This window comes from Bombyx mori, chromosome 23 (assembly GCF_030269925.1).
Source record: "Bombyx mori chromosome 23, ASM3026992v2".
NCBI lineage: Eukaryota > Metazoa > Arthropoda > Insecta > Lepidoptera > Bombycidae > Bombyx > Bombyx mori.
In genome coordinates this window covers 8,426,744-8,439,285 of record NC_085129.1, presented here as the reverse complement: position 1 = coordinate 8,439,285, position 12,542 = coordinate 8,426,744, and the positions used below count along the sequence as shown (strand labels likewise).

At 35.9% G+C, this 12,542-nt stretch overlaps 1 protein-coding gene across 5 annotated transcripts in view; it reads left to right on the top strand.

Moving 5' to 3' along the window:
- LOC101743655 (monocarboxylate transporter 10) overlaps positions 1 to 12,542 on the top strand; it is a 147,310-nt gene that overhangs the window by 90,524 nt on the left and 44,244 nt on the right. For 2 of the 5 annotated variants that reach the window (XM_004932582.5, XM_038019180.2), the window contains exon 1: positions 7,285 to 7,488. The exons of 1 other annotated variant lie outside the window; for it this stretch is intronic. The gene's annotated coding sequence lies outside the window, so the exon portion shown is untranslated. Of the gene's footprint in view, positions 1 to 7,284; positions 7,493 to 12,542 lie in introns of those variants that run through there. 2 more of the 5 variants (XM_062675195.1, XM_062675194.1) reach the window with 1 other exon arrangement.

Here is a 12,542-nt window from a genome sequence, read left to right as displayed (position 1 = left end):
CAATAACAAAGAACCAATGCGATTGCGGCACCAGAGAACGCTAAGGTCCTTTAAAACAAATTTAAAAGTATATCTTTTGAATATACAAGAAAAATTCGAAAATATCAAATATAATTACTCTGTACTATAATCAATTGTGCTTTGCAACTGCAATTTTTATTTAATTAATTTAATAATGTCATTTAGTTGTCCTTTTCATAACTGTTTTTTTTATTATTTATTATTCATGTTCTTTTTATTTTTTAATATATTCTACAATGATGTGTATTGGTCGGTCTGATGCTGGTGTGCGCGTCACTCCGCAGGTGCCGGCGGAAGATCAGCGCCGCAGTACCGATTGTCTCGATACTGTTAGGCATTGCTGAGCCGGTAACCGTTTCCAAGCCTCGTTATTTTTGTTATCTTTTTTATTTATTTTTTGTACTTAATTTGTGTTTGGAATAAATGTTTATTATTATTATTATTAACTCGTTGTACCTACAGTACACGGATAAATCCTAGACGTCACCCCAAACACACGTTAAACAAAGATCCAGTTATATAACGACGACAAATTGCTTTCAATCTTCTTAAGCGCACATTTCTTTGCTAATGAAATGACTGTAATTTGTAACTACAAAATGTCTACTACAATGAGATAGGAGCTCTGGTAATGTGGACCTTATAAAAAAGGCTAGTTTTCCTAGATTATACTTAAAGGAATGCGATTTAAATAAAAGAAGAAAAATAATAAGTTATAAAAAATGATTAGCCAATGGTCTCTTGATATATTGAAAAATAGAAATGTTCCAAAATAGCTGCGATTTTATTAGATCTTTCTAGAGTATTTCCAACAGGAAAGACCACGGCGTATATACAGGTATCGAAGATGCGACTACTTCGTAATCCGAATCCTAAATAAATATAAATACGTATACCGACGTAACTAAATTCTTCACGAATGACTGGCATGTTAAAGAAAATAATATACTGTAATGCAGAATAATCTATGTAATATACTGTAAGTTATAAGCTAAAAACAAATCAATTTAGTAACTTTTCCTCCGCTGTGTGTCAATAGATTTTCTTCTTTCATTTTTGTTTTGTAACTATTGACGAGTTGTCATGTTATCATCAATAACAAAATTCGGAAATAGTTGTTTTTTTTTCTTAAATACACAACAAATAGTTTGATAAAAAATAGAATACATAACATAAATTGATATGTTAAGAATTTTATTACTTATACAGTCTAAGCAAATTTATCACGTCCTGTTGGAGCTGGAAAGACCACGGCGACTAGCAATTACAATTTTGAAACTTTTTTCTTTTTTTTTCCTAACTAAGCTGGTAGGTTTGGGAGGCTATACCAGCGTAACCGAGCGAGTAGGTGAGCTCACGGGGCTCTACCCTAAGGATGTTGCTAACACTAGCCCTAGCAAAAGCAGTGCTTCGCAGAATCCACCACCGGATCGGAAACGCGACCCACTGAGAAGATCAAACTCAGTGCGCTGTGTCGGTGGGATTTTGAAGCTACTGACATATAAATCGTCTTACAAAAGGACGTTTTCTAATAATTCATATTAATTTCTATATTAATAGTATTTACCTGATTAATGGCAGGCTTCAGATCTAATGCTTTAATGGAATTTAAATTAGTAAATTTGAAATTGTCATTGAATGGACATAGCGAGATGGGTTCTGTCGTATCTCACGAAGATTAATGAAATGCTTCCGAGATTCATTTATTTTCATGTGAATTTCGAAATACACCGCATTTAAAGCATTTACAAGAAGAAGTACTACATCGGTATCGCTTGTATATTTTTCTTTTAATATTATTGAAGATTTTAAAAGGGATTCTTAAAGTTGTCTTGAAATCACAAATTGTTATTCCGTAACTAAATTATTAACGTCTGTTTCAAAAGAACCCTTTAATTTTCTTCGAACTATTTCTTGTTGCACACTACACTATACACATATATATATACATACATACATACTACATACATACATACATATATGTATATTTTACAATATGCTTATTACCTCCAATACCATGCGTGTTTGGAGAAAGAAAGTAAAACTCCAAAAGAATAGGACATAGGCATATGTAGGTATTGGTAAAAAATTTGAATCGATGCCTTAAATTGTGTTATGGCTTACCGGTCAGCGGGGTATTCCGTAGGATAGCTCACTTTAACCGGCGCCATCTAGGCGGGCTTCAGATAGCCTGCCGACCGAGAGGGCTGGTGGTCATGGCGCCGACGACCGCCAGTCCGGCGTCCCGAGGGGGAGGGTGATGGGAGAGATGTGCTCCGCACTAAACGCTTCACTTTCCCCCCTTTGCCTCTTCATGAGTTCTGTCTCATGCGAGGTTTGGACGTTGGTTGTTGAGCGACAGGAGGTTTTAGTCAATTCGACTCTGACATACCCCACCCTCCATCCCCAGTAGAGGGCGGAAGTCCGGCGATTTCCTCCTGACCAAAAAAAAAAAATAATGTCTTACTGGCCATTGGAAACTTAATAAATATATGACTGGCATAATTTCTAAATTCAAATGAATTTTTATTTTCAAATTCAGTCACTTGTGTATTGATTAGTGTTGTTACCCTACATTTGTATCTTTTTCATCAATATGGAATCGATAAAATTACAAGTAATTATGGAACAGGAGTTTCGTCGCGATACCGCACGAACAGGTCACATTATTGACGTGTAAGCAGTGAGCACGAATAGTTGTTGAATCCATCCGACATTAAAATTTTGATCTAAAGAATGAACCCTCGTTGGCACCCAAATAGTAAAGTCCACAACACCGAATTAAAGCTTTGCCTTGCTTAACTGCTTAACAGACAAAGAGATTTTGACAGCATTGTCACTTGCGTTGAAAAATTGATTATTTTTGATAATCGTAAGCGGTCATCATATTGGTTAGACCCTGATTCAGCACCTAGGCAATGTCCCAACCGAAAACATACCCAAAACATTATGGTCCCTGTTTGGTCAGGTGCCGATAAAAAATACATTACAGCTTCCAACCAAATAGCGCTAATATTACCACGGATGTGTACCTTCAGGGATTGAACAAAGAGATACAGAAGCTCGCGAGCCTCTGCCCAGCCTTAGATGGTTTCTAAGCTATAAAAGCTGGAAATTTTGGGTTATCCACGGTGCTCACCAAATGTTGCGCCGACAGACGTTAACTTTTTCGAAAGTTTGGACAACTTTTTGGCAGGGGAAACTTCAATACAAAATAGGTATCTATACTAATATTATAAAGAGGAAAGATTTGTTTGTTTGTTTGTTTGTTTCGAATAGGCTCCGAAACTACTGGACCGATTTGAAAAATTCTTTTTCCATTAGATGCCGACATTGTCCCTGATGAACATAGGCTACTTTTTTTATTATTTTTTTTATTTTATTTTTTTGGTTTCATGTGTGTTTTAATGTTTCCGAAGCGAAGCGAGGGCGGGTCGCTAGTACAAAATAACTTTGAACAGTTTGTTGGCTCGCGTATACCTGACGTCTTCAAGAAGATCACTTGAAAAATTACCACTGCGCCAGTAGGTATGCATCGATACCATGTGTGCATATTTTGAACCTTTACCTTCACGCCTTTACCCCTTTACGCCTTTACGCCTTTACCAGTGCGACGCAACTCTAACTTTGCTCAAATGAAGTGTGAAGGGTAATTTTAGGTTAATATTTTAGGGGGTTTATTTTTCAAGTACCCGTATTTGCTCCTTTCAATGATAATTATTTCAATTTATAGCCGTAATCACAGCCGATCATTATATTATTATTAAAATCTGTATATAAAAGACTTACAGGATGGTGAATTATTTAAAAAAAACCAACAATTTTTTTCTTCTATGCAACTGAGGGATATGTTGGAAAAATAAAACGCTTAAGCGATTACGAGATCTCAAAATCGCAACGTTTTCTTTTAATATGCGATGATTTAATTTGAAATTCAAACGACCACATCGAACCCTCGCCACAGATGAAACTAGACATTTTAGGTAATAACTTAAATTTCTGAGGGCGTATCAGCATTAAGTTAAGCGATGTTAATCATAGCCGCTGTCACGAGAACTGCTTACATGGACAAAAACAATAGATCTTAATTTAATGCTTACATAAATAACTTATCAATAGAAATAGAGTATGCTCATACATCATACATTACTTTATAAATTAAGCAGAGACACTGATTTTAAAATCTATTGCATGTAACTATTGTTTGTATTTAATACCTATTGTCTAACAATAACCAGTGGTCATTTCAGATGGGATTACTGTACGTTTGATGGAAAATGAATCACTACATAGTATAAAACAAAGTCGCTTTCTCTGTCCCTATATCTGTCTGTGCCTATGTATGCTTAAATCTTTAAAACTATGCAACGGATTTTAATGCGGTTTTTTTTTTAATAGATAGAGTAATTGAAGAGGAAGGTTTATATGTATAACAACTTCCATTAAATAGTGGCGAAATTAATAATAAATTACAGTTTCCAAAGCGAAGCAAGGGCGGGTCGCTAATACACTATAAATCATGAATGAGTTCTTTACATACATTTACTTCAATTTCTCCGGAAATTTCAAACTGTATGGAATATGGTGAACCATTAATACATGTAGCTACTAAAAAAACCTTGCTTGTTTTTTGATTGACAGCTATTCATTTAGCAAATGTCAGACTCGTTTGAAATTGGAATGACATTAACTACATCAAAACTGATGCGATAAGCGTCTATAATATGTTTAAAATGGCATCTATGACTTAGATTTATGCCAACATTTCATTTGTGACATAAACTAAGCGGTCAGACATAAATCGACAGGCAAAATACAGTTTGTTTGACAAAATGCTAAGGAATCTATGTTACGTGATGTCGTGTTTCATTAGAGATTAAAAATATCACTTAACTAATCTCAGTTTGACTTTGTTTTCTTTTTGGAATTTGAAAAACGAACCGACAATTTGTTATCTACATGAAATTTATTACAGTAAAGCAAAATTTAGTATGATAAATTAACCTGATTATTTATACCAAAAATATCCTGCTAGTCAGAACTTCTTATTCTTTCTGTTTTTCTTCAGAATAATTAGTGTTTAGATAATAAATAGAAAAATACCAATGTACAACACCACCGTGTTTTTTCCGTGCTCTTTTTTAATACACGTCAAACTCTCTTATGTACTCGTATATAATTTTAAAAGAATTCCAAATTTAAGAACATCAATAATAAAGATAAATTGGAAACAGCTTGATAAATACGATTCTTGATTCTGCTTACTTCTGCAGTTCCGGCTTGTAGGATCGGATAATCTTTAATCAATTGTAACCCAAACTGAAAATTTTTCCTAAGCTTAAAGACAAACTTGACAAGCTCATAGAAAATAATAAACATATAAACTCCCGTTTCTTCTCCATGCCGAATAAATTTTGTTTAATGCCCTTTGTCATAGTGCCGCAATTCCAAGGAGTATCACTGCATCCTTCCACGAGTATCGGGATACTTGGAGTCGACGTTTCGAGTGATGTCCAATTCGGGAGTCATTTGGAGGGCAAAGCTAAGTTGGTGTCCAAAATGCTGGGAGTCCTCAACAGAACGAAGCGGTACTTTACGCCTGGACAAAGACATTTATAAAGCACAAGTCCAGCCTCGCATGGAGTACTGCTCCCACCTCTGGGCCGGAGCTCCCAAATATCAGCTGGAGAGGGTCGTTCGGATTGTCGGTAATCCCATTCTCACGGATCGTTTGAAACCTCTGGTTCTGCGGAGGGACTACGCTTGTCACTGTATTTTGTACCGTATGTTCCATGGGGAGTGCTCTGAGGAATTGCTTGAGACGATTCCTTCATCTCGTTTTTACCATCGCACCGCCCCCCACCGGAGTAGAGTTCATCCATATTACCTAAAGCCACTGCGTTCATCTACAATGCGTTTCCAGAGATCTTTTTTTCCACGTACCTAACGGCTTTGGAATGAGTTCCCCTCCAAGGTGTTTCTCGAGCGCTATGACATGTCCTTCTTCAAAAGAGGCTTGTGAAGAGTAGTACTTAACGGTAGGCTTGGCTCTGCCCTTGGCATTGCTGAAGTCCATGGGCGACGGTAACTACTCACCATCAGATGGGCGGTACGCTCGTCTGCCCAATAAAGCAATAAAAAAATTAAAGATATTTTTAAAACAAACATGACGACAGCCACATTCATGTTTTTAACAAACAAAAGTAGTCCCTAGTATCTACAGATATCACAATTTTCGTAATTTTCGAAGGTATCTATAGATTAACGCGCGAACTACGCGAATAAAAAAAATTAACATCGCACGCTTAGTTCGTATGGTGCAAAAATCTTTCGTCTGCTCTCATTATTCGGGAAAGGAACAGGGGATTTCGTTTTTATAGATCAAATGCACCTCCTAACAGACTAACAGAAGTGAAACCTCGTAAATAAACTTCACGTTACATAAACACTATAACTATTTTATTATATTATTATAGCTTCTATAAAAACTGACAGCAAAGCCGTAAACTCCGACAGTGCACCAACCACGACATTGGGCAACATTTTAGAAACAATCAAAAAACTTTACAACGGGATTATATTTAGTAGCTAACAAATATTATTAGTGAGGTTATCTTTCTTCAAATGAGGTTTGAAAATATTTTTCAGCGGCGCTCCGATAGGCAGTGGCTTCGCTATCCTTTTGGTACTACTGATGCGAAGGTTAAGAATACCGGTAAATTTAAATCATTGGTCTTATACTTCTTATACTATCTGCTATGGTATTAAAATAAGTTTAATTAAATACTCTACCAATACCAACATTAAGATCCGGTGTTCGTTTAAAGTACAGTTTTTATTAATTAGCACTATCATTTCGGTGCCGCGGATACGTATCCGACACTTAAGTAATCCTGTGAACTTAACGAGGGACTTGTCACTTATCGAGATCTCACGCTAGTACGAAACTTGTTTACATGATAACAGATTGAGTTGAGCTCGATACGCTATAAATTTGTAAATAATATACCGCCAATATAATTAGTGAAGTATTTTTACGAACTTTTTTTGTGTTACATTTTTTTTTCTTTTTTTTTTTCTAAACTTAAAAGTCCCGTCGTAATTTACAGCGGAATTCAAAATTCCGAATTGCTCACGATAAAGAATTACAAATATATTAAGTTGTCTGAGTAGTGGCCCTCTAATTAATGTGGGTTGTATCGTATCGTATCACACCATTCGCTGAATGTGGAGCACGCGGCGGCAAGCTGCGATGCCTTCAACAAAAAATCAGTGTAAGTTCCACACTACAGCGCAACGGTTGTGCTTACTCTCAAAGCGTCCGAGACGGCGCGGTCGCGATCACAACACCGCACTCCGCTCAACTTGTCCAACTTCGAAACGGCTCGCGAACGAATTTCGCGCCTTTAAATTATTGCAGTAACTAAAAAAAAGTGTTATTTTGTCGTGTTTAGTGTCATAATTACGGTGCGTAAGTTACATATGGCCGTGGACCGCGATTGGTCGTGCAACCGATAGAATCACGAAGCACGTGTGCACCTATTGCTAACTGGAGGCCCACCATTCACTTCACCTATTTTGTCATCTCGCACTTGCATTGAACTATTTATTTTCGAAAGTATTTTTATTAGTCATCGCACCTGATTAGGCGTCCAATGAACGGGTATCGATACTTCTTTTTCCCCTCAGGCCTGTTGATCTACTATTAATAGATGTTAATACCTTTTTATAGGCATTTTATGGTACACTACATCGTCAGTAAACTTATTAAATCGTTATAAAATAACACATTACCCTCGTTTCATATTATTCTATTTCGATTCGTATGTGGGCTCTCAATGAAATGTACTTAGATGAGAATTGTGAAGGACTTATTTAAAACCGGTCATGCTTACTCCGTACAACACACATGTGCTTACACGTTACATTAGTCATAGAACTAGATTTTTATAATACAAAATAATAAGATTAAATCAAATCGATATTACAATATAATTTCATGAATTAGGAATTTTACATACTGAATGAAACCTCCTTTAAAATCTTCAGCATTGAACTTTTATTTGTTGATTGTTATACAATTTTACTAATTTAATCTAATTTTGATCATCAGACAATATTAACCCAGTGAGCATTAAATTTTGTGAACATTTCGACGGCTGACATCCCTGGTGGTAGGACCTCTTATGAGTCCGCACGGGTAGGTACCACCGCCCTGCCTATTTCTGCCGTGAAGCAGTAATGCGTTTCGGTTTGAAGGGTGGGGTAGCCGTTGTAACTATACTGAGACCTTAGAACTTATATCTCAAGGTGGGTGGCGCATTTACGTTGTAGATGTCTATGGGCTCCAGTAACCACTTAACACCAGGTGGGCTGTGAGCTCGTCCAACCATCAAAGCAATAAAAAAAAAAAAAAAAAATAGTAGGTTTTATGCTTCCTTTCATAGAAGTGACTGTCAAATTAACAACCCCTCTGATAGGAACGCGTAAAAATTGGTAGCATGAACATCATTGCTCACTTTACAGCAGGAACAAATACGTAAAACCAACTAATAGAAAACTACTGATAAAGAAATAAAAAAAGTCCTTTTGGATTAAATCCGCATAATTTTCTGTAATCGTTATATTCGTAATTAGATCTCAGTCTTTTATTTCAATATGGATTAAGGTATGGATATTATATGGATTAACTTCTGAAGCTATGTTTTTTATTTCTTTGTTAGGGCAAATTAACTAACTATACTGAGACCTTACAACTTATATCTCAAGGTGGGTGGCGCATTTACGTTGTAGATGTCTATGGGCTCCAGTAACCACTTAACAACAGGTGGGCTGTGAGCTCGTCCAACCATCTAAGCAATAAAAAAAAAATTAAAAAGAAAGAAAAAAAAAAATTAACGGACCTCTCATAAAAATCACCTTGAAACAGAATCAAAATCTCAAATGAGCTGTACAAAAAGTGTGTAAGCCATGCTTCGTGGTAGAAATAGACGGGACGGTGGTATCAACCCGTACGGGCTCGACGTGTGCTCTAACACCGGTAATAACTTACAGACGCGCCGTGAGCTTCTACAGTATATTACATCAATCAAAAGGAATATCATTTTTTATTCTCAACTACAAAGTTACTGGTGTTAAGACGTCTTGTGTATTCGCACGGGTAGGTACCACCACCCTGCCTCTTTCTGCCGTGAAGCAGTAATCGTTTCGGTTTGAAGGGTGGGGCATCCGTTGTACTATTAAAACTGACAACTCATGTCTCGAGGTTGGTGGCGGCATTTACGTTGTAGATGTCTATAGGCTCCGGTAACCACTTAGCACGAGGCGGGCCGTGATTTCGTCCAACCCTCTAAGCTATAAAAAAAAGTACAACGCACTTACAAATATTTTCTGCAAATGATTTTAAAAATATTTTATCGTTTATTTCATTCCATTTACAATACCCATTTCTATTTAAATACAATTTTCGTGGACACGGATGTCTAATAATCATAAAGTCAATATGCTATTCGATTTTTATTTTTATTCAATATTGATGAACGCTTTTTTGCCTTCCAGGCCGATGAGCTTATATATTATTTTAAGCTTTCGCGGCTTTATACATCACACAGACTATTATTTCACGGGATCTTATTACGACTTTCTGTCGAGTCTACCCCTGGTCGTGGTGGCCATTTTTATAATAATACCGAAATATCGGGCTTCGTGGAATGGGGCTTTCTAGTTTCTGTCTAGAATGTTAATATAAAATATTCACACGTCACGCGTCCTTTATGATTTCGTAATATAATACTGTCGTCCTTAAGCTATTATTACTGGTGGTAATACCTATTGTGAGTCCGCACGGGTAGGTACCACCACCCTGCCTATTTCTGCCGTGAAGCAGTAATGCGTTTCGGTTTGAAGGATGGGGCAGCCGTTGTAACTATACTTGAGACTTTAGAACTTATATCTCAAGGTGGGTGGCGCATTTACGTCGTAGATGTATATGGGCTCCAGTAACCACTTAACAACATGTGGGCTGTGAGCTCGTCCACCCATCTAAGCAATAAATAAAAAAAAAGCTGTACCGAAAACTGGATACACGTTCGTATGTTTTAAATTACGTTACAGCACTGGGTCAACTAATTTCCGTCTTCATTAAAACGTGATCTAACCGTAATGCTGCTATAAAATTTGAGCTTGCGGCAAACACTTAAAAGCGTCTTAAAAGGCTACGTTTCGCCCGCACAAATGAATTACTCTATTTCCTCTCCTCTCAGGAAAATGTCATCATAGCAAACATTCTATATCGGACACTTTATGTCTGTTTCAATTTTTGTATTTTATGGTAATGAATTCGTTAATTCGTATTTTAGCTGTATAAAATCGCCATTATAATCTTTCTTTTTTTATTTTTCATTCGAATAACACAAATTATGAGTGAAAAAAAGACAAACCGGCCAGTCTTTATGTATTTATTAAATTTTAACAAAAATTATGATCGGTCAATTTTTTTAGAAATACGACTATTTACAGTATATATATGTAGATATACAAAGCGAAGGGCAGCTGCAAAATTGATAATCATAAGCAATAGTGGCGACTTTTTAGCTGGGGCACTCGTCTGCCTTCGAAAGTTTTTTAACCTTTTAAGTATTTTTCTGCTTTTGTGCTGATTCGGGGAAGTTTGTAAGTTGTAACAGCCATATATGAACACTAATTATTATACTAATTAGCTTAAACTTCAGCAGGTCCTAAGCATTTTAGACACAATAGCTTTCAGTGTATAAAATTTTAAAAAATCATGAAATGTGAATAAAACGTCACATCAAGGATGGTGGTGCCATTCACGTTTTGATGTCTATGGGCTCCGGGAATTACAAATCAGTAGGTGGGCCGTGAGATCATTAAGCCACGTCGTGCAATAAAAAAGTCCGTTTCACAGTTAACAAAAACTTAATTATATCAGTAACTTTTATATTTCTAAAATTTAATTTAGAATTCGAAGGATGAGGGTGGCGTTATTGTTATTTTGCCTATGCGCAACGATAACTGCTTAAAACCGGTTTGTCGTAAAATCCTCATCAACAATATTTAAAAAAAAACCTAAACAAAACCTTGCCTTAATAAATCTTTTGTTCAATTACTTCCAGTCGTCACAGACGATCGCTTTATCAGACTGCCAATACGCTACATTTACAAAATTACATTTTCCAACATACACATATATACATATGTATATGTATAAACGTTCCCTAAATTACTCGCCAGTTCGGCAACAGATGTGACCAGCCTTCTGTAGTTAATTATATTTTATAGATTCGAAAAAATGTATTTATACACAATTGGGAAAGGAACAAGATTTATACAAATAATTTTCTTTCTTATCAATTGACGAGCTCATATACAACAATGTATATAACATACACAATATATAACAATATCGCTAGATCAAAATCTTAAATACTAGATACAATCATTATAGTATGCTAGTTAGTATTCGTATGGACGAACCTATATCCTATTTCACCTATGGAGGTGAAATTCGACTATAATCACTAAAACTTTAATATTTATAATCACTTGATCTATTATTTTATTTGTTTTATTATCGACATAATTTCTTGTGAAAAAAAAATGTGTGCGTGTACTAGTGTACACACGTAAGAAGTGAAACTTGTTTATGGCCTTATTTTTCGAAAAATGATCTACATGCAACTTTCTAGAAATTGGTTAAATAAAGTTAAATTAGATAAAGTTTAAACAAAAGGATTTTATTATCATAGACATGAATACAAATAATACAATTATTTCACTTTACCTTTTTGCTACTAAGATTATTACAGCATTTTAATAATACATCTCTTTGATATCATAATACCCTGGTACTTTTCTTCCTATAAATTAATAATAATAGCACGGTCCACGTGGTGTTAAATGGGGTTCCTGAGGTTCGTGAAGTTTGACCCACCTTGAGACATGAGGTCGATTTCTCAAATCCGAAACCATGCTTCAGAACATACCGCCGTTAATTATTAATAAATCTCTTTGCTATCATAATACCCTGGTACTTTTCTTCCTATTATTTTACGTAATAACAGTAATAAATAGCACGGTCCACGTGATATTATTAAGTGGGCTCCCTGAGATTATTGGAATTACAAAATGATTTCCGTAATCCACCTGGAGACATGAGGTCAATTTCTCAAATCGGAATCCATACTTCAGAACATACAGCCGTTAATTAATAAAGAAGGCTGTACGTCAGAGTAAAGTTATAATAATACATCTCTTTGATATCATAATACCCTGGTACTTTTCTTCCTATTATTTTACGTAATAACAATAATAGCACGGTCCACGTGATATTAAGTGGGTTACCTGGGATTATTGCAATTACAAAATGTATTCCGTGACCCACCTTGAGACATGAGGTCGGTTTCTCAAATGCGCATCCATACTTCAGAACATACAGCCGTTAATTAAAAGATGGCGCGTAACGGAAAAATGTGACGCGTAACCGAAAAATGTGACGGTAA